Here is a 22770-nt window from a genome sequence, read left to right on the forward strand (position 1 = left end):
TAGTAGAAGGGCACTCTCTGATGATTCAAAATGTAAAAAAAAAATCACATTCACTGAATCACAATGCAAAACTACACTTGCCTGAGCATTCTACTCAAATTCCGATGCACTGTTCAACCACACAACAAACTTCAGGTATGCAGAATGTGGCAGCTGCTGTTCAAAATAATCCAGTCTCTCATTGTCAATCACAAGTTTATTCTTCACAAACTTCATTAGGCCACGACTTCCCCATTACTAGTAAGTAATGCTCTTGTTACTCTGCAGACCTATGCTCATACTGGCGCTGGAGAACAAGACTATTCATTGTCTATTGTGCCAGTTAATGTGAAGTCTAGGCTTGGAGACTTTACAGTAACAAAATATGCCTTCTTGGATCCAGGGAGTACAGCCACCTTTTGTAGCGAAGGGCTTATGCAGAAGTTGAAGATGAATGGGACAAAGAAGTGCATATTGCTGCGAACAATGGGACACTAAAATGTAGTAAATGCATCTGTGCTCACTGGATTAAAGGTATCAGGAATGTCTAAATTCTTGGATTTGCCATAAGTCTTTACTCAGAAGACAATACCTGTAAACAAAAGCAATGTAGTTGATCAAAAGGTTCTAAGAAAATAGAACTATTTGGATGTTGTCAATATTCCCAAACTGGATGCTGAAGTTGAATTGTTAATTGGTACAAATGCTTTACAGCTCTTGGAACCATGGTCAAGGACCCTACACCGTTAAGACCCTCTTGGGGTGGGTCATAAATGGTCTTGTAAAACAAGCAGATGATGGAAGGAAGACTGGCTTTCAATCAGTGACTGCTAATAGGATCTCGGTTGCCAAGATAGAATTACTGGTTCCACAGTACAATCACGATTTCAATGAGAAATCTTTAGAAGATGACTTAAAACCATCTAGAGAAGATCAATGTTTTATGGAGATAATGGATTCAGTTAATTACCACTGAAAACAGTCATTACTGTATTGACATGCCATTTAGGAAGCATGATGTTATCATGCCTAATAATAGGTGCCTTGTGGAACAGCGTTTAATGACCTTGAAAAGAAAGTTCACCAAGAACCAGGAGTTTAAAGAACAATACTCAGCCTTCATCACTGATGTTATCGACAGGGGGTTTGCTGAAGCAGTACCACAAGATCAGTTACAGCAGGATGATGGAAAGGTGTGGTATATCCCACATCACGGGGTATACCATCATAAAAAAAAAAAGATTAGAGTTGTGTTTGACTGTAGTGCAGTCTTTAAAGGAATGTCCTTGAATTCACATTTACAGCAAGGCCCACATCTCACCAACACATTGTTGGGGGTTTTGACCAGGTTCAGGCAAGATCACGTGACTTTGATGGCGGACATTGAGGCTGTGTTCCATCAATTAAGGTGTCACAGAGGAATGTGGATTTTCTTCGTTTTATTCGGTGGCCAAATGGTGACATTACGCAAAGCTTTAAAGAGTATAAAATGAAAGTCCATTTGTTTGGGGCAATTTCATCACCAAGCTGTAGCAATTATGCTTTGAGAAAACTTGCGGAGGATTACAAAGATTGCTTTCCAAACAGAGTCTTGAATACCATCTTGCATAACTTTCATGTAGATGACTGTTTAACATCTGTTCACACTGAAGAGGAGGCACTTCACATGGTTAAAGATTTAACTGCAGTTTGTTCTAAAGGAGGATTCCAGTTATCCAAATAGATGAGTAATAGTCGTAAGGTACTAGCAAGTATTCCAAAAGAACATCTGTCAAAATCAACAAAAGATCTCAACCTGGATAAGGAAAACTTACCTGTGGAAAGAGCGCTTGGGTTAGACTGGTGTGTGGAATCTGATGCATTCATGTTCAAGATTGCCGTAAGTGAAAGACCATACACAAGATGAGGCATTTTGTCTGTTGTCAGTTCTATTTACGATCCTTTGGGATTTCTTTCACCATTAATACTGCTTTCTAAGTTACTATTACAGGAACTATGTAAAAGAAACATCGGATGGGATGATGAAATGCCACAGATTTTGGCATGTCAGTGGTCAAAGTGGCTGCAAGATCTCAAAAGGGTAGTTATGGTGAAAGTAGACAGATGCATCATGCCAAAGGATTTTGGAAGATCAAGATGGCTTAATTGCATCACTTTTCAGATGCAAGTGAGTGTGGTTATGGAACCGTTTCTTACTTGCATCTGGAAGAGGTAAACACAAGGGTAAGACTTTCCTTTCTGCTTGGAAAATCCAGAGTCTCTCCTTTAAAACAGATAACAATACCCAGACTTGAACTAGCAGCTGCTGTTTTAGCCATCAGAGTTGACAAGATGCTCAAGAATGAACTTCAAATAAATTTGGAAGAGTCAATGTTTTGGACAGACAGTCAAACTGTCTTGAAGTACATTGCCAATGATGCAAAGAGGTTCCATACATTTGTGGCAAACAGATTGGCAGTCATCAGGGACGCAACAAATGTTGTACAATGGAGACATGGTGGAACAAAATTGAATCCTGCTGATGATACCTCTAGGAGGCATGTCCATTGAACATTTTTTGAAAGCCAACAGATGGATACAGGGTCCAGATTTCCTGTTGGAAGCTGTAAGAGCCATATAGAGATTAGTTCATCTGAAATAACAATTAAGTAAAATTAATAAAAACATATTTTATTAAAATTCATAAGAAATATTTTGGTTGAAATGCATACTTAGTAATGTGTAGATCTGTTAACATTTAATTATTTTGAGCTTCCAGTCAGATCGCACTACGTCATAATGCAAGCGATTGGATGTGTCTAGTTTTAGTTTGAAGTTAGAGATGTTGGAAGCAACACAGTTTTTTGACTGTGCGTACCATGTAACATTTTTTATTTTATGTTTTGGAAGTAAACATTTCAAATGAAGATCGTTGTTTGCTCGTGTTTCAAATACTGGTTATAATTTGACTGACTTCAAAAAATGGTAGAGAAGAATTAGAAGCAAATAGGTGCCACTACAGAAGCCTTAGAAGAATGGCCACAATCCTATTGTGACCAGGTCTTGAAGGATGATCCAGAGGTTATAAAGGACACAGTAGTAATTGCTGCCATTTCCAAAGGTTTCGACACTGCTACTAATCAACTTCTGAACTATTTTTCTGATTGGAAAAAATTTAAAATTGCAGTAGCATGGATTCTAAAGTTCAAGGATGTGCTCTTGAGGCTCAAGCAACACAGGAAACATATTCAGTCCTCTGTTACTTCTGGAATGAGTAATTTTGCATTAGAACAGGACAGAGTTGAAGAGGAAATTAAAAAGTTCCAAACTGGATTCCATTGTCAAGGTCTTACACCAAAGAGTCTTTCTCAAGCAGAATCAGCAGTTATTAGATTTTCTCAACGTGGTTCATTTAAACAGGAAATTTCTTCTCTGCAAAGTGGAACATCTGGAGTTAAAAGGAGTAGTAACATCTACAAGCTTGATCCAGTATTGATTGATGGTTTAATTTGAGTGGGTGGAAGACTCAGTAGATCAGCAATGCCTGAGGAGATTAAATGTCCGGTTATCCTGCCAAAGGAACATCATACATCCAAACTTATCATGCAGCATGTTCATAAACAGCTAGGACATGCAGGGAGAAACCACATGCTGTCAACATTGCGAAAAAGGTACTGGATTATTAAAGAAATCTCTGCTTGTAGAAAAGTAATATCTGAGTGTATCGTATGTCAACGTTTTCATGGCAAATTTGGAGAACAGAAAATGTCCGACTTACCAAAGGAAAGGATTGTGCCAGATTTGCCTCTTTTTACTAATACTGGTGTAGATTACTTTGGACCTATTGATGTGAAAAGAGGTCGCAGTGTCCCTACCAGAGAGGGAGCTTAGGGAAGCTTTGCAGTCATTGGATCATGATGAAATTCAGCGTACCTTTCTATCAGAAGGCATAAAATGGACCTTTAATCCTCCTCCAGGACCCCATCATGGAGGTGTGTGGGAAAGGCTCATTCGCCTTGTAAAGAAAGTTTTGTACTCCACTCTTGTCCTACAATTAAGATCAAAACCACTTCTTCCACCAGGACTTTTTCAAGAAAGTGACTTGTATATAAGATGTAGATGGCGGCAAGTCCAATATCTGTCTGATCTTTTCTGGAAAAGGTGGATAAGGGAGTATCTTCCATTGCTTCAGGAACGTCAAAAATGGATGAAACCACGTAGAAACTTTGTTGTCGGTGATATAGTAGTCATCATGGATCCAACAGCTCCACGTGGTTCATGGTCATTAGGCAAAATCATCCACACATATCCTGTCAAAAGAGGATTTGTTCGCTCTGTACAGTTGAAGACAAAAACAGGACTACTGTATGGATGGATTCTAAGATCTGCTTGCTGCTTGAAGATATAACGGACAAGAAATATACATACACTTTTTATTTATTTTTGGCCCCTTTGATAATTTAAGAAATAATTGTAGTTACACCAACAATTATGGGGACGGTGTGTTGGAGCCAGTGTCAATGTATATGTATTTTGGCTTTCACCAGGTGGGAGCAGTAGGTGCACAGAGTGTTTTTAAACCGGTGTTCTACACGTAGAGCCAGGTGGACCAGGTGGGGGAATGCATACAGTTTTTACCACACACAAAGTTAGACGTTTGTGTGGGAAGTCGTGGCATAATGGTTAGAGAGTCGGACTCCCAATCAAAAGGTTTTGAGTTTGAGTCCCGGGCGGGCAGGAATTGTGGGTGGGGGGAGTGCATGTACAGTTCTCTCTCCACCTTCAATACCTTGACTTAGGTGCCCTTGAGCAAGGCACCGAACCCCCAACTGGCCCGCCAGCGCTGCTTACAGCTATATTTAGGGCTCAAGCCCGAAGGGGCTTGTTTTTCCTTAGGATTACTTGTTATTATTGTCCCAATGTTTTGGTGGCTTTTGGTGCCCTTAACAAGCTCAAAAACTCTTGAAATTTGCACACACCTTGGAATCTGCGGCCATTAGGGCGGAGACTGATACACGGGCGTGGCACAGGGGTTCTACAGCACCCCCTGGAATACTGAGGGCCATATATCATACATACTTGTAGAGGTACACATATAGATCTCATCAAACCAAACAACTTTCTTACTGCATGTCATAAGCTCCGCCCAACAGGAAGTTGGCTATTTAGGGTTTATTATTCTTATTTCTTGTCAACATTTTGGGGCTTTTGAGGGCCCTTAACATGCTCAAAAACTCAAAAATTACTGTACATGCATGCATTTGTATATATCTGTATATGTGTCTACGTGCATGTATGTGTGTGAGATTGTGTCTATGCATGTGTGTATACATGCATATGTTTGTGTGTGTAAGTAACTGCAGGCTTAATTTTTATTATATCATTGTTATTGTATTATTATTATAGTTATTTTTTTACATTTTCTCTTACTAATTGCTTCATGATGAAAAGTATTTTTATGAATAATATATATATATAGCAAATGGGCCATCCACATCGGACACAACAGCATCTCAGAGGGGCCAGGGCCATGGTTGCAGCTGTAGCTGTACAATAAGTACATTGGGGGTGGGGGGTGCTGACAGGATGCTCAGAAAAAAGTCGGTGCCCCATAAAACAATGTTTTTCGTATGTGACAATTTACCAGACTTTTATTTTGACAGGTTGACCTGAATACCTTTACAATCCTGTTCATGCGATATGATGCTTTTGCTCAAATCAAACGGTCAAATGCTCATGAAGTGACTCTCAAAGCAGTTCTGGAGATGTTGTTCAAGTGTTTTCGTCCTCATTTAGTGAGACAGCAGACGCTGAAAACAGCAAGCGTCACGCGCTTCAGTGTGTACTCTCACTCTTGAACTGCTTCTATTCTTGAACACTTAATGATTATCTAATCAAAATAAAAGAGCATTGCTGAGTCTAGGAGAACCCACCGCTATCACACACACTCCGGACATGTCACGTTCAACTAGCAGTGGTCTAACGGTTTATTTATTCACTAAACGGACACAAGTTTACTTCAGCAATGAATAATGAGGCATAGATAAGTTTGAAGTTCAGTGTTTAAAAAACCGGAGAAAATGGAAAGAGCAATCTAAATGAAGCATACAGACTTTATTAGAGCCACAAAAAGACAAGTTTAGATGAAAATGCTCAATATACAATTCATTGTGTACATTAACAATGATACGGGGTGAATACAATGTAATTTAATGGAAAACTATTGCTATAATGGCGCTCTGAGCAGGATTTTCTGTCAGCTGCATTTAATCTGGGTCTGAAGTTTCTCGCTCTGTTGAGCGTGCAGCATCATGTGTCTAAACAAACCGCTTGTGCTGTCAGTGATTTCAACCACTAGGCCGCTCTTGCACTGTATAATGAAAATGGACCCTCCTCAGCCGCTCCAGCAACGGACACAACCCAAAAAAACTATCGGTATGAACAGCAAAACCGATACATCAGTTGACCTCTATTCATAAGGCCATCATTAAAAATATTCTTGTTTGCCGTAACCCGACCGACCCAGCAAATAAGACTTCTGTACATTGTTTCTCTTTATACAACAGAAATGTGAATTCTGCCGGTATTCAGACAGTCTCATGCATACAGATATAGATTCGGGCAAGAATCGCCTAGGGCTGTCAAAATAGCTGAAAAACTATATTCGAATTCTTTACTTAAATATGATCAAAATTCTAATTGTATTCGAATTTTAAATGCATAATTTCAGTTAGGTTGAAGAAAAGCTTTTGCATCGATCAAAATATTACTGCATGTTTATTCAAAGCATTAGAATACATGACTGTGAAAAAAACATATTTAAAATAATGTTTATGAACCAATTATTATCAATTAAGTTGCTTAAAGAACTATAAACAAAACAGCATAATGTATGAATGAATTGTTAAATAAATTAATAAGAGGGGAAAACCAGTAACACGGAGTACATTTTTTCATTTAAAAACATGAGATGCAGTGGGATGGGGAACAAAAACCCAACATAAAGTCTCGAGTTAATTAAAATAAATAATACATTAATTTTACATGTCTTTCTAAACATGCGGCTCTCTTGTGCGAGATGCGAGTCCAACGGTGTCCCAATGCGCGAAATATACGTTCTGTGTGAACGGCTTGGTTTCAGTTTTGATGTAAGCAAGATCTTCTTCACATTTATGTTCTTTTTTTTTTAAGTTGCTGCAACTGGATAGGCTAACATAACCTTATAATGCAATGGCACATACATCATCATCGCATCTCGTGCGCGTACACGAGGTGAAAGATGAGAAAGCAGATACTGCGTGTCGAGCTCGTCCGCCTTTGAAAGTTGTGTAGACACAGCTGTGCGCGCGGCAAAATGGATGGAACACGTACCGGGGCTCATAGATTTTTATTTTAAATTCGACGAATATTCGGAAAAATATTTTTTTGACAGCCTAAAAAATTGCCTATGCGATTTTTGTTGTTGTTGAAATTTAATCGTAAAAACAGCCATGTTGAAGCCTTGCAGTAAATATTTTGCATTAAGGCAGTCCACTCTGCTTATTGTTTTTCGAAAATGTTGCACTCCTGTTTGTCATTGTTAATTTAACAATTAAATCATCAGAAATATTGGTCTTTACCAATATATTGAATCTTTACATTCCTCCTGCCTGTTGTCCGTGGATTTACCTATATTTGGTGTTATTTGCCGTATAAAACTTTAGACATGCAAAATCGATTTTACAATCGATTCAATGAACATTCGTCACTTAAATCAAACAGGATTTTTTGCACAAAAGTGACAACCCAAGAAAGCAAAGTAAACGTTCTCTCATTTGTAGGTTGCATTGATATGTAGCGGTGGATGCAAGTAAAACAGTAACTCATTTTTTCTCACCTGAAATTCATGCAATAAATATGTTTTTGACAAAGATTTAAATTTGTTTGTGGTCTATATAGCCTGCATCAAAATGAGGCTTGCAATGATGCGCCCGAAGGCACGGGTTGAAGACCCAGTCAGTGACGTCACGATATTCTAATTTGTTTAAATTCATACCGACGTCATCACCATCACAAAAATGTACTTTTTTTTTTTTTTTACATTGAAACTTGGAAAAAAAAATATAGACTGACCTACCGACCCTTTTTTTTTTTTATTACTGTTACTGCAAACCAACCATTGATTTTAGACCAGGTTTGAGTTGGTCAATGGCACAGTCTATTTCAGTTGCCTCAAAATAGCAACACGCCAACAATGACCCTGAACTAGGGTTGTGACGATAGACCAATGATCCTCAAATCTGGCTCGCGAGATCCACTTTCCTGCAGAGTTTAGCTCTAACCCTGACCATACACACCTCAGTCTGCTAATCAATGTCTTTAGGATCATTAGAAAATCACAGGTAGGTTTGTTTGATTAGGGTTGGAGCTAAACTCTGCAGGAAAGTGGATCTCGCGAGCCAGATTTGAGGATCGCTGCGATAGACGATTGTATCGTGTTTCGACGATAGTCAGAGATATCGACATGAGCAGATTTCTCTGTCGATAATAAAGACGATATAAGGCTCATTCTCCTATTAATGTATTAGATTATAATAATAATAACTATTATTTTTATAAGGCTGCTTATTATAATTCGGCTATCAAACTGCCCAGCTATTTCACTTCATTAGCGCATTTCACACACGCTACGCACACACCGCACGCGCGAGCGCAGGAGGATTAGAGCCTGTAGTCGTTGAAGTGGTCCGCTTTGACTCGGATAACTCATTAAATCCATGAAATGAAAGAGTTGGTGTCCCACAGATTTAATGGCTGCTACACGGCATTGCGCTCTTCTCAAACATGAGATTAACTCTTTCTTGGCGTTACAAATTAATTAAAGACATAATAATAACAAGGCGGCAGAGCGAACTTATCATCCATAGTGGTTCTCACGTAGTCCTTCTCTTAAAGACTGATCACTTATAACACACTCTATGTGGTGAACATGTAGAAGGACTATGTGAGAACCACTATGGATCAAAGTTCGCTCTGCTGCCTTGTTATTATTTTCATGCACACCGCACTATATGTGATGCATGCAAAATACATAGTTTTGGCCGTTACAATGTCTTCATCCACAAACAGACGTACATCGTCTGCAGACATAAGGTATTTCATTGCACTTTAACAAGTAATCTGAACGGCCTATATATGTGCAATATTTTAAACGAGCCCTCATTAACTGAGTTTAATGCCACAGTTATGTTAGAATGCATCTCTTGTTTTTGTGGCGGTGCGTCAGTCTCGTCATAAAGTGCGCGGTCCAGAGTGCTGTATGACTGATGCATCAGTTCAATTCAACTTACTCCAAACATATGAACTTACCTGTTTTAAATACTTTATATTTAATGTGTTCATTTATGCCCAATATTAGTGTTAAACTCTTGGACTTTAAATGAAATCTACTATTGATTTTCACCGATAATATTGTGTATCGTCGATCTCATGGGCTGACGATATGAGGATTTGAAAAATAACCATATCGCCCAACACTAACCTGAACACACCTCTTTTTCAGAACAGCACACCCATGGGCTCACAAATGGGTGCTAATGCATTTGCTATTTAAACAATGTGGCACAAGATGTGAAAATTATTACTACATTGGGCTGAAACTAGCAAAAAAACACTAGTTTTGCTAACACCAGGAGTATGATAGGGCCCCATGTCTCTCTCGCTCTCTCTAAAACAGCTGCTTTATGTATAACAACATAAATATTAATTAACAAAACTGACAACAGCAGCTGAGTGGATGAATTTGTGCAAGAATTCACATTTCAAGAATTCCTCTTTTGAGGCTGCAATATGTGCAAATACAGCTGCTCATGTTTTAACTCACACACCATCATATCACTCCTGTGCTTTCTCAACTACACTGGCTTCCAGTTCAATTATGTATTGATTTTAAGGTTATCTTATCTTTACCTATAAAGCATTACATGGGCTGGCTCCAGAGTATATTTGTAATTTGGTCACAGTGTCCAAACCATCTCAGTCTCTCCACTCTGCTGGTACTCTACTCATTCTCTTGTATTGCTTCCAGACTGTGTAATTATCTGCCTTTTCCTATTAGGAATGCTAAGTTTTTGATTGTTTTTAGAAATTATTCAAAACATATCTCTTTAGTGAAGCTTAAGTTATAATCTTACACTTGTTGTTGCTGTGATTGCTATTTTGGGGTTATGTTGTTTCTTTTAATGTTGTTTTATACTGTTGTAGCGAGTGTAAGAAAGGTGCATTACAAATAGTGTGTATTATTGTTATTTTATTCGACACCTGGTGAGTGCAGTTAACTTTAAACCTTGCTTTAAAAGGGTTCTCTTCTTCAGAAACATTTTTTGTATGTTTATTTTTAAGTTTTTCCACTGCTATTGTTTTCTTTGGATTTGCTTCGTACCATTCAATTTTAAACTTTTCTTTGTCCACTGTCATGCTAATTCAGATTAGCACACTTGGTTTTAAATTGACCTAGTTTATTTTAGTCCAGGACTCTAGTATATGAGTTAAAAAGAATAATCTGTACTTAATATATGTTTCAGAAAATCATTTTTATAACCTTACTTAACTATCCTAGATTAAGTCTACTTCTGTCTTCATTTAAACCCTGTGTGGGGAAACTGCCCCAGAATTTACCTCAGAAGAATGCGATGAAATCAGACCCCAGGGGTTTAAAACTTTGTAAGTCTAATGTGCCACAAACAGTTGTTAAAGATGAATTAAGAATAAACACCAACCTCCGTGTTTTTTTCTCCGGGTTTCTGGTTCCTCCTGTTTTATTCTCCAGGTTCCTGGTTCCTCCTGTTTTATTCTCCAGGTTTCTGGTTCCTCCTGTTTTATTCTCCATGTTTCTGGTTCCTCCTGTTTTATTCTCCAGGTTTCTGGTTCCTCGTGTTTTATTCTCCAGGTTTCTGGTTCCTCGTGTTTTATTCTTATAGTTTCTGGTTCCTCGTGTTTTATTCTCAGTGTTTCTGGTTCACTCGTGTTCTCTTCACTCTCCTCTTTAACAAACATCATCTTCAAAGCAGCAGATCTCAGTTCAGATGATACTCCTCCAGATATTCCTGCTTGCTTCGAAACTTAAGTCACGACTGTGAGGATGAGAATATTAATTAAACAGTTTCAAAAATTGTATTCTTCTACTTATAGAAACAACTTCGCTAACAGATTGTATTAAATAGCGCCACAATAAAACAAAACCGAGAGGACGAAACTAGTCTTCTTCCTCTGAGGTTTATTGGGGTTTGGCAAACAAACGTTATGTGTCTTAGCGCCACCCGCTGGACTGGAAAGTGGAGTAGGGAAGAAACGCGGGGAATTTGAGCGTCTAAAAGCTGCGCTTATGTGTTTTCCTTAAAAAAAAACACCAATAACAAAAATACCTTCTGCACAAAGAAATTACAACTATAGATTTGTGTGGTATTTGATCAGCATCACCAGTCTTCATGTGTTGTAGGATTAGAGGAGAAAAACAAGCAAATTTATTAATAAAATATTTCATTGAAAATCACACAAAGTGCAGCAAAGTGGAAATTAAGATAAATGAAAACACTGCATAAAAAGTAAATAAAATAAAAGGTTTAGCATGAAAAACAACACCATTGTTATGTGTCCATCTGAAACTTAAATGGATACTCCACCGTGTTCATATTAAACTATGTTTTTCCCTCACCTAAGACGAGTTGATACATACCTCTCTCGTCTCAGTGGGTGTACTCAATCGCTTTGGCGCGCTTTGACACTTTGAAAGCACTTAGCTTAGCCCATTCATTCAATATGGGCCAAGCAGAGAAGCTACCAATCACCACCAAGAACCTGCAACCTTGGAGTAACTAGTCCAACTCTCTAACCATTAGGCCACAGCTGAGAATGATTTTAACTATCAGAAGATAAGATATAGTGGAAAAAAGAGAGTGGTCATTTACAGTTCACCTGCAGGTGTATGGCTTCTGTGCATACCATGAGCACTCAGACTGACCCGCAAACATTTCAGCAGTTATTATAGGCCTGAGTATCCTGTGTTTCTGTTGACTGAACCAGCCATGCCATTAATTATGAATTTATCCGTCTATTTAAAATATGTATACAATCATGGCCAAAAATATCAGCACCCTTGGTAAATTTTATCAAAGAAGGCTTTGAAAATTCATCTGCATTGTTAATCCTTTTGATCTTTTTATTTAATATATTCACAAAAAGTATACTTTCATTGGATGATAAGAATTTAAAATGGGGGGGAAATATCATTATGATATAAAGGTTTATTACCCCTCGCACATAGTGAATAAGAGGGGTTCTAGCCATCTGTCCCAATTTTTCGTGCCTTCTTGTACGAATTTACAAATAATTGTCTTCAATGTGCGATTGAAACGTTTGACCAAACCGTCCGTTTGTGGGTGATAGACGCTGGTGTGCACCTATTTAATGCCCAATAATTCGTGCAACTCACTTAATGTGCGTGACATAAACACGGTGCCCTGATCCATGAGAATCTCTTTCGGGATTCCCACGCGGGAAATTAAACGAAACAGGGCATCCGCCACACTCTGATATGGTGCACCATTGCTTCGGGATATCGCGTTGCGTAGTCCACTATAACTAACGCAAAACGATGTCCCCATGCTGACCATTCTAATTGCCAGATGAGGTCCATACCAATTCATTCAAAGGGAACTTGCACAAGAGGTGGAGGGCGCAATGGCACTTTTGGGGCGGCCAGTGGATTCACCAAGTCACATTCCCGACACGATGCGCACGTTCTCATAATTGCCCAGCCAAAAGAATCGGGTCATTACATGATTTAATGTAGCTGTCATCCCTAGATGCTCCGCCATCGGATTACAATGTACCATCTGGAAAAGCATTCCCTGACGGCTCCATGGTGCTTACAATTGGGTTGTATCTTCCTTTGTCTGAGTGTCTTGGGTCACTTGATACAACCTGTCTTTAATAATGGCAAAATAAGGATAGGAGAGCGCACGGTCAGGTTGGAGGATCAAACACATATTTCTCATCCTCGGACTGTTCCAGGGGAAAGTCATTGCGACTGGAGAGGTTTAGCCTCGCCAAGCCACTCTGTTCCTCTGAAACAGACCCGCTGGGTCCCGGCACAGTCTCTCCAACCGGAGAGCTTGCCCCCCTTCTCTTTTCCCCAGAAGCATCCACTGTTAAACATCCCAATAATTGGGTGGACTATTGTAATGGTCTCCTCACCGGCCTTCCCAAAAAGATCATTAGACAGCTGCAGCTCATCCAGAACCAGAAAATCTGAGCATATCACACCAGTCCTCAGGTCCTTAACACTGGCTTCCAGTTACATTTAGGACTGACTTTAAAGTACTTTTACTCGTATATAAGTCACTAAATGACCTAGGACCGAAATATATTGCAGATATGTTCACTGAATATAAACCTAACAGAGCACTCAGATCACTAGGATCAAGTCAGTTAGAAATACCAAGGGTTCACACAAAACAAGGAGAGTCCTCCTTTAGTTACTATGCTGCCCGCAGTTGGAATCAACTTCCAGAAGAGATCAGATGTGCTAAAACACTAGTCACATTTAAATCTAGACTTAAAACTCATCTGTTTAGCTGCATTTAGTGAATTAGCACTGTGCTATTTCCGAACAGATTGCACTATATTTTCACTGTTTTATCTATTTTTTTTTAATCATTTTCTAACTGTTTTTTAAATGTTTTAATCATTTTAAAAGTTTTCAAATTGCTTGTTTTATTTTTGTTATTTTTTTTCTTCATGATTATTTTACTTTCTTTTATGTAAAGCACTTTGAATTACCATTGTGTACGAAATGTGCTGTATAAATAAACTTGCCTTGCCTTGCCTAGTACTAGTACTAGTATTGAACTACAAGAAGCAAGACAGTTGCAAGCCTTTGATTAGAGTTATTTAAAGCTTTTGATGGGACAGTTAGGTCCTAGAGATGTGGTGACAACAGCGGCGCAGAGGGGGCCCAATTAGATTTTTTTGTCATTGGGCCCAAAATTCCTGGCGGCACCCCTGCTTCAATATAATGACGTCCAAGTTTAAGAATAGCCAACACTATTATTATTTTTTTTTTTTAACTCTCTATTTAACAGCATGAACTTACAATGAAATATGTATCAAACCATTTTACTGCAGCAGTCCCACTTTATATTACGTCCTTAATACCTGTGTATTTACAAAGTAATGTGTACGTAATATGTAACCACAGTGCAGGGGAAGTCATGGCCTAGTGATTAGAGAGTTTGACTCATATCCCTAGGGTTGTGGGTTTGAGTCTCGGGCCGGCAATATCATGACAATATCACGCGTGTGTGTGTGTGTGTGTTCAAGGTTTTTGTGTGTTCACTGCTCTGTGTGTGCACTTCGGATGGGTTAAATGCAGAGCACGAATTCTGAGTATGGGTCACCATACTTGGCTGTATGTCACTTCACGTCAGTGTAAGTGCTCATTGTTACATAGTATCTACAGCTGTAATATTCTTGTGACTACACACATGTAACAACCCTCTGAATGGTTTGTGCAAGTACAAATGTGTAACAGGACATATAAACACACATATTACACTAGTGCAATGGACAGTAAAGTGCATAGAAAATATTTCAGCGTGCAAAAGGATTGCTTAGTGTTTCTGGATGAACAGGCAGAAGTACAAGTAATAACAAGTTTACTGTTTTTTTTTTTGCTTGTTGTAAATAAATAAATCAGTCAGATGTAGTATTGAAGAGGGGTAAGGAGACTGTGTGTATGGTGTGTGTGTGTGTGGGGGGGGGGGGGGGGGGGGTGTCAGAGGGCAGAGTTCAGAGTTCAGCAAGGAGACAGGGAAAAAGCTGTTCCTGAATCTTGTGGTACTTGTCCGAGGCGAGATGTATATGATTGATATCGCTCAGTTGCATTTGACACTTGACTTCAGCTCAAAGCACAAGATCTTTTGATCTAAAGTAGTATGAAAGAGATGCCCTCCACCCCATCAGGTCTACTTCTCCTTCTCTGCTCTTGCATCTCTGATCAGAGTTTTACTCCCTCTTTCTTGGGCTCACTTGAATACTTAGAGACAGAGGGCCCTATTTTAACGATCTGAAACGCAAGTGTCAAAGCGCGAAGCGCAAGTAAGTTTGTGGGCGGGTCTCGGCGCTGTTGCTATTTTCCCGGCGGGATAAATGGCTCTTGCGCCCTCCGCAAACAAGTATAGGTCTCTGCAGGAAAGTAATGGTGATAAACGCCCCCTTTTGCTCTGCAGAGACCTAAGTCTCGGCGCAAATCTAAAATGGGTTGGTCTGAAGTAGCTTCATTATTCATAGGTGTGGTTTGGGCGTAACGTGAAATAAACCAATCAGAGCGTCATCCAACATTCCCTTTAAAAGCAGGTGCGCAAGTTCCATTATGGATTGCTATTATTGTGGCGTATTTACCAGGCGCACGCCAGGAGCGGTTCACAGCCGAGGAGTCTGATGTTCTTGTAAGAGCAATGAAAGACAGAGAAGTTGTGTTGTATGGGGATGGGAGAAACCCACCCAAAATTGTGTCGGTTAAACAGGCGTGGGAGGAAATAGCCACAATTGTTTCATCGATTTTTTTCCTGGTTCTTGACGGACAAACATATTTGTCAGATGTCCTTACATAGCCTATATGTCTTGCCACTATTGGGCAAACAGGTCTGATCCTTAATTACTAAAATTAGCCTGAATAATTTGTAAGCTAGATTTATGCCTATTTTTTCACATCTTCGTGGCACACCACAATGGTTTCCGTGTGTTAATATTTTTTTTAGTGTAACAGTTTATGATTTGCAAAAATAACTGTTGCATCTGTGTAGATTACATGAGCAAAGTGTATGCGCGTTGTGCACGCTATACATTATGGTCAAGCATGCGCCCTTAAAATAGCATAATGAACAACGCGCAACGCGCCACTGACTTTAGACTAGGTTTTTTCTGGTCAGTGGCGCAATTGTTTAATGGAACAGCAAAATAGCACCAGGGATTGTTTGCGCCGGAACACACCTCTTTTTTTGCGCTGAACCGCCCAGGGAGCGCAAGTTCATTCACTAGTTTAGCGACGTGCTTCTGTGGAGGGAAAAGCGCGCTTTGCGCGGGTGCAAAATAGGAATGACACATGCACCGGTCTACAAAGTCAATTGTCTATATTTGAAGCTGATTATGATACTTAAGAATCTTGTTTCCAAGTTATGATTTGTAGTTTCATTTTTCTAGATTTTTCTGAATAAATTTGCATATTAAACCTGACTGGATTGGATTCTGCATCATTCACATACTCTTTTTTTCCTACTTTATAGTAGGTGAGTGCATATTAGAACTCAAATTAAGTCCGAAACTCGCGAGAATTAGTGCAATTTTCGCCTACTCTTTTATGAACAGGATTCAAACATTCTCATTTGCTCTCCTACTGCTTTCTGCCTACTATAGTGTTTTGCCTATACTTTACAGACCCGAGCACAGCCGTCCTTTAGCCGTGTCGACATATTTATTTTTAACCTTATGCCTCTGCCTCTGGACACTACCCTGTGAAGTATGCCATTTCGGACGCAGTTATCCTGGTTGGACAGTTTAAAACGCCCAGTGTTTTGGAAACGCTTCTTTTTTTTGTTCTGCTTGAGCTCAACGGCTGCAGTCCTGGATTCAGTGAGAGCTGAGGAACAAAATAACTTTCAGCAGAAACCGTGAACTAAGAGTCATCAAAGCTTTCGGACGCAGCTGCAGCGATCTTCTGAGGAGAGGGGAGCAGTTCACGGTATTTCTCATCTTTAAACAACGGTAAAACACACTTTACACTGTATGTTTGAACAGTACACAAGGTCGTTTCTGTTTTGTTTTCATTGAGTAAGCTGTGTGTGTGTTTTCTGGCAGAAGAGCATAACAGACTCAGTTCTGTCTTACCATTAGTTTTCATTTCAAAGCACTTTTTTTTATTATCATCTGTGTCTCATTTTGAATTATGCTGTATCTCTCTGGTTGTAGTGTCCTCAATGCAGTGTTAAACAGGATGGCCTTGTAAGACATACAGATAAAATATAAAATATAAAATATAAAAAATATTTGATATTTATTTGATATATTTTTTTTTAAATCTGATAAACTTTTGAATGTTTGTGGTTTTACTCATTAGCCAGATGGTTCATAGTGCCTGGAGAAGGAAAGAGAATTTACCTTTTGAGGTTTTAAAGATGCATAATGAAATAAATGCATTTTAAGTTATTTAACAAGGTTTCTCAGATCACCTGTGTTTCCTATATCTCTATCAGCAGCTAGAGGGCTTTTTTTCTGACACTCCTAAAACCAAAGTACAGTTGTTGTGTTTTTATTTTTTTGTCTATTTGTCTACAATGAAAGATAAAAATGTGTTTGGAATAGTTTCAGCCTATTTTAGTTCACCTAAGTAGATTAACAGTTTTTTTTTTATAATTTCATGGTTTATATTTCTTGTTGAAGTTGATTACTTTGCACTGAGGAGATTGCAGGGGGAATTTACAGTTATAACTCAAGGACCAGGTGTTGTCGCAATGAAGACCAGGAGTCAGAGATGAATTCAAATAATAATTATAATTTTACTTGAAGAAAATAGTTTGCAGTTTCATCAGCAGAAGTCAGATTCAGTACTCTCGATGGAGTTCGCAGGCCGCTCTGCGTACAATTCAAAATCAACAACAGTTATACTCCAGATACTAATTGCGTCAAAGCGCTGCTCAGCAGCAATCTGATTGGTTCCAAAACCTAGATAAACTTAGACAGTCTCCACATATGGACATAAAGATCTCCAGCATATCTCCAATGATTGTAGCAGACGTCAGCACTGGTGAAGAAGACACCTCATCTCAGGTCAGGATGTCAGCAGAAACTGGTCTTCTCACGAGCATAAGTGCTGACACACACACACACACCCACACACACACACACACACACACACAAAGCCCTTATCTTCAATTCAAGGTTCTCTAGCACTGGCAAGTGTCTTATCACTACGGTGGGATACACACACATAATATGCAGACATTAATCTTGAGGAATAGAAATACAGGATAGAACAGGATTCTAATGTCTAGTATACATTTCTAAATGTCACATTTCTCTTCGTCCCTCGCAGCGCACGTGGAGGATGGGTCACCCCTGACCCTTTTAGCTGACCTTGTGACCCTAGGAACAGGAATACACTCACATATGTTCATGTCTGTTACACTCTCTCTCTCTCTCTCTCTCTCTCTCTCTATATATATATATATATATATATGTGTGTGTGTGTGTATCCATGCATCTATCTCTACGTGTATAGATGGCTTGTCACTTATTTAGTTAAACCATCCAACAATCTTGGAGGTTAAATACTGATTGATAACTTGTTTAGTAGTTATACAATATTAATGAGATAATTAATACAGAAGGAAGGATATGATCAGGCGGCATCCACTCATCCTCTCCTTCAACATAATAACATTTAATGCATATATCAATACAAAGGTGTGTAAAATATAAAATAGTATTTAGAATGTCTATTATTTCTGTTTAAGTGATAAAGAAGACCTAAATATATAATTTAAGTTATATCAATTTAAATATGCGACTCATTTTAAAGAAAATGTGAGTAAATAAATAATTGAAACATAAAAGTCACTGTCTAACAGGGATGACCCACTTGTCTTAATACCCGGGATCCCTTTAAAGTGAGAGACAGATGGGAAAGTGTCCTGTAGTCGGCGCCAGAGCTGCTCAAAGCTTTCGCGGCACATGCGCACATGTGTGGAGTAATGGAAGACCATTCAAAACAACGGGAAATTAATTCATAATTATTGTGTGTATAGCCTCGTGGTTTTCCATCCTTGATGTTGGAGGACTTGAGTTGTTGGTATTGTTGTTAGTTTGTATGATGTTTTTGTGTGGTTTGGATCAATATCTGTCTTCATCAAGCCATCAGATCCTCAGACTTAGCTGTGTTTCTAGACTAAATGTGAAAAATGTGTTCACTTTATTACATGTCACTGGCTGCGTTAACCTGCACATTGTAAATAGTTTGTTTTAAAAAAGTAAAAATACTAGATTAATGCACATATAAGGAGCATCGTCAATTGTGCATGAATCACATTGCAAATAGGTATTTAAAACATTGTTAAATGTTAAGATTGTGCATACGTGCATCTCCACCTCATCTCCTCACCAAAATCACCATATATGAAGCTTACAATGCCTAGTTTTACTATGCATAACCTCATCTGCATATCATTTTCATGCAATTTCACATGCACGTGACACCATGTTTAACACAGTGACAGTAGAGAAATAGTAACCCTGCTAAGTTTTAGAATAAATACATGAAAATATCCATAAAAACAAAATGGTTTCAAATAGTTTCAGATATTTTAGATGATCTCATTCTTTATGTAATTGTTATTTCAGTGTTAATCTCTTTTAATGCGAGTGGAATATTTAATGTAAATGTGTATATCGACATGAAAACAGAGTTTAAAGTTGTTGTTTACTTCATTAATTTTCTCACTCCATGAAAGAGTTTGCATGCATGGTTTATAATGTCCGTACGGTGCGGTGCGTACATATTTACGCCAACTTTATGTTTTAGAAATCCCGATATGTGCATAAAAAAATGCGTACGCAATTTCTATGCCTATATGCAGATTTATTTTCACGATCACCTTTGCTCATATTTACCAAGAGAGCCAATATAAGTGTAGGGCAACTTTTACTATATCATGTGTTCCGACAATCAGAAGCGGTGTCTGATTCAAGAACTAACTGATTCTTTTTAATTTAACCTTTTTATATCGGATCACAAATCGCACCGAACTATTTGTTCACAGATTATAATGATCCGATTGCAGCTGTTCTCAAGTCGACAACTCACTGATTCAAATGAACCATTTAGTATGAGTCTGTGAGTTTGTTTTAGGTAAAAAAAACAACAACAAAATAAAAAAAACAGATTAAATAAAACAACTCATGTACATTCATGCCATAACGTTAACAGTTTTATTAAAATGCTATGCATTTAGCCCTATGTGACGCTTACCAACAGTAGCATTTTTGTATATTGTTTGGATTAACTAGCTGAGTAGATGGATATTAATGTTTATTCATAATCGTACTGGAAATAAGTAAATATTGTTAGCTAATGCTAACTGTCTAGCTAACAAGCTTGCTGGTGCTAAGCTGAGGTCATTTTTAGATATAAAGTTGTTGTTTTTTATCACTTTTTTATGCATACAGCAAACATCACAACAACAGACATCATCTATATATTTTAAACTGTTTTACATGCTCCATGAATAACTCTCAAACATACAAGACGATGAACCAAGTTTTCAGAGGTTAAACTGAGGTCAGACCACACCCTCTCTGACAGATAAAACAAGGTCAGATAATTCCAGATTCCAAACAGATTTAACAGAAAAAAAAAAAAAAACTTTGTAATCAACAATTCCACCATACACCAAGGAAACCAGAAGATAGCGCTATCCAATCTCACACAGTAGGAAATCTCCTTAAGGGGGTCGCACACCGGACGAGAAGCGCAGCGCCGCGTCGCGCCACGTCTTCAAAATTTAAACACATTATTCTCTACAGGTGTACACACACCGGCGGCGCCTTTCAGCATCTGTCCATGGCTCCCAGCTACGACTCAGGACTCTGTTCAAATTCCTGCCACGCCACAGAGCGCCATTTACATAGTTTTATACTAAATTTACATTTATTTGTCTCAAAACGTCGTTAACGTATATACTGACTTCACCCAGTACTTAAATATACATTTTGTTTTGCATTCATTTACAGAAATCAGCTGCATGGATGAAAACTGCTGATATTATCGGATTTTCAGGTGATATTCTCAATTCATTCAGTTAACGGAAGCTCTGAGGTAAAGTGTTCAGACTGCAGACTTAGCAACGATTGTATTTAATTGTACAGTAAAATAATAACATAGTACAGACATTATCTTAATTCCATGATGTCCTTAAACATAACAATATTGCTGGCCATAAACTGAGAAAATGCACATCCGGTGTGCGATAATTCGAGTTGTCCTACACGCGACGCGACGCTGCGCTTCTTGTCTGGTGTGCGTGTAACGGAGGCCAGCGAGTAGTGCTGTGCAGTTAAACCTCACTCCCCGATCTCTAGAGACGCACTAGCGACAGACGCTAGTGGCTGTAGCCATTTAGCCTCCTTGATAGTGCGCCCGCCTCCCATGCTGGAAGACCCGGGTTCGAGCCCCGCTCGCAGCGAGTGCGAGGAGCGTCAGAGAGGACCCGGGTGAGAGGGGTAACGTTGGTGCCGTGACCCGGATGGGAGTGAGGTTTAGGGGGGTGAGTGTAACGGAGGCCAGCGAGTAGTGCTGTGCAGGTAAACCTCACTCCCCGATCTCTAGAGACGCACTAGCGACAGACGCTAGTGGCTGTAGCCATTTAGCCTCCTTGTTAGTGCGTCCGCATCCCATGCCGGAAGACCCGGGTTCGTGCCCCGCTCGGAGCGAGTGCGAGGAGCGTCAGAGAGGACCCGGGTGAGAGGGGTTACATGCGACCCCCTTAAAAATAACTCTTTCAAACTACCAGAGTGCGCATCCTTTTAAAATTCAAATGAAATAAAGATATCAATGTCAGTTGTATAAGATAAAAGTAGTACAGAAAAAACGACAAACAACTTTAAACAAGATTCAAAACAGACCACACAATACCAAGAATATAGCTCTGCTTAAGAAAAAAATATATATGTTTGGATAGATGACTAATCACACCAGTGCAAAACCTGTCCTCCCAGTGTCAATAACTAATCAAAACCCTCTCTCCATTAGCTCAAAAAAAAAGAAACCTAAGCGTCTATCTCTTGTTATTCTCCTCTCCTGGGCAGTTAAAATGCCTTCTTATGAGGCTCACCGTTGTCGTAGTTTGATTATCGCCGGATAGATGAGAAACGGCTGCAGACCCAGTGATGTCTTCCTCCTAAGGACTGGGTTGAGGTTTCTTCTCCTGGCAGATGTGGCTGGACTGAAGTCAGGATAAAACAGCAGCGTGACATTATCCTGCATATATTTCACCGGGTATGCACCCTGCAGGATCACTGATCTGTCTTGCCATCTCTGCACACGAAAGCTACGAGTATGTGGATGCTCAGAGTTACTTTTTCTTCCATCATAGATGCGATGAGCCTGCTCAATCTCAAAATCGCATCTTTTCAGTGCAGGAATCCACTTGGAAAGATTATCTCTGAGAAAGCCGGCATTCTAGCTGCTTTCTCAGGTTTGTGACTGTTCTCCTATCTTCACGATCAGCAGCTTAAATGGAATCGAACCGGCCATGTGTCTGTTTCGCCGTGATGGCTGTCTTTTCAACTTCTGCTTTTAGCTCTTTTACAGAATTGTTGGTTGCTAGTATGTCCAGATGTAGGTCACGTAATACCGGGGTCAGTACGGAGTCTATCCCATCTCTTACTGTCGAGGCCACAATCGAATTTAAGTGCTATTGAAGTGCTAGCTTGATACCGTTAACAATGGCTCCCTTAAGATCTTCTTTAGTATGTATTTTGTTTAAAGCACCATATAAATAAAGGTGATTGATTGATTGATTTAGTGATGGTGGAATCTTTTAATTTTTTCTTTATTGGCGATTGATCAATCACTCTTTTCCGATTGTCCTTGATCGTTGAAGTACTCATGATGGAGTAGATAGAAGTTGGTTTGAAACTACTATAAGGATTGTAGAATATTTGACAAAGTGAGCAGAGGGAAGGACCGTATGTGCACCGCCGTCAAAGGGTTACGTGATCTCC

The 22770-nt window shown here is 39.1% G+C and overlaps 1 protein-coding gene across 7 annotated transcripts in view; it reads left to right on the top strand.

The window, feature by feature from the left end:
- The first annotated feature begins 16590 nt into the window (after positions 1-16590).
- The window catches only part of LOC127952149 (zinc finger protein 271), a 223445-nt gene continuing 217265 nt past the window's right edge, over positions 16591-22770 (top strand). For 6 of the 7 annotated variants that reach the window (XR_008152828.1, XR_008152832.1, XR_008152831.1 and 3 more), the window contains exon 1: positions 16591-16758. The gene's annotated coding sequence lies outside the window, so the exon portion shown is untranslated. The remainder of the gene's footprint in view (positions 16759-22770) is intronic. The other variant, XR_008152833.1, reaches the window with a different exon arrangement.

The sequence above is a fragment of the Carassius gibelio genome, chromosome B3, assembly GCF_023724105.1.
Source record: "Carassius gibelio isolate Cgi1373 ecotype wild population from Czech Republic chromosome B3, carGib1.2-hapl.c, whole genome shotgun sequence".
NCBI classification, from domain to species: Eukaryota; Metazoa; Chordata; class Actinopteri; order Cypriniformes; family Cyprinidae; genus Carassius; species Carassius gibelio.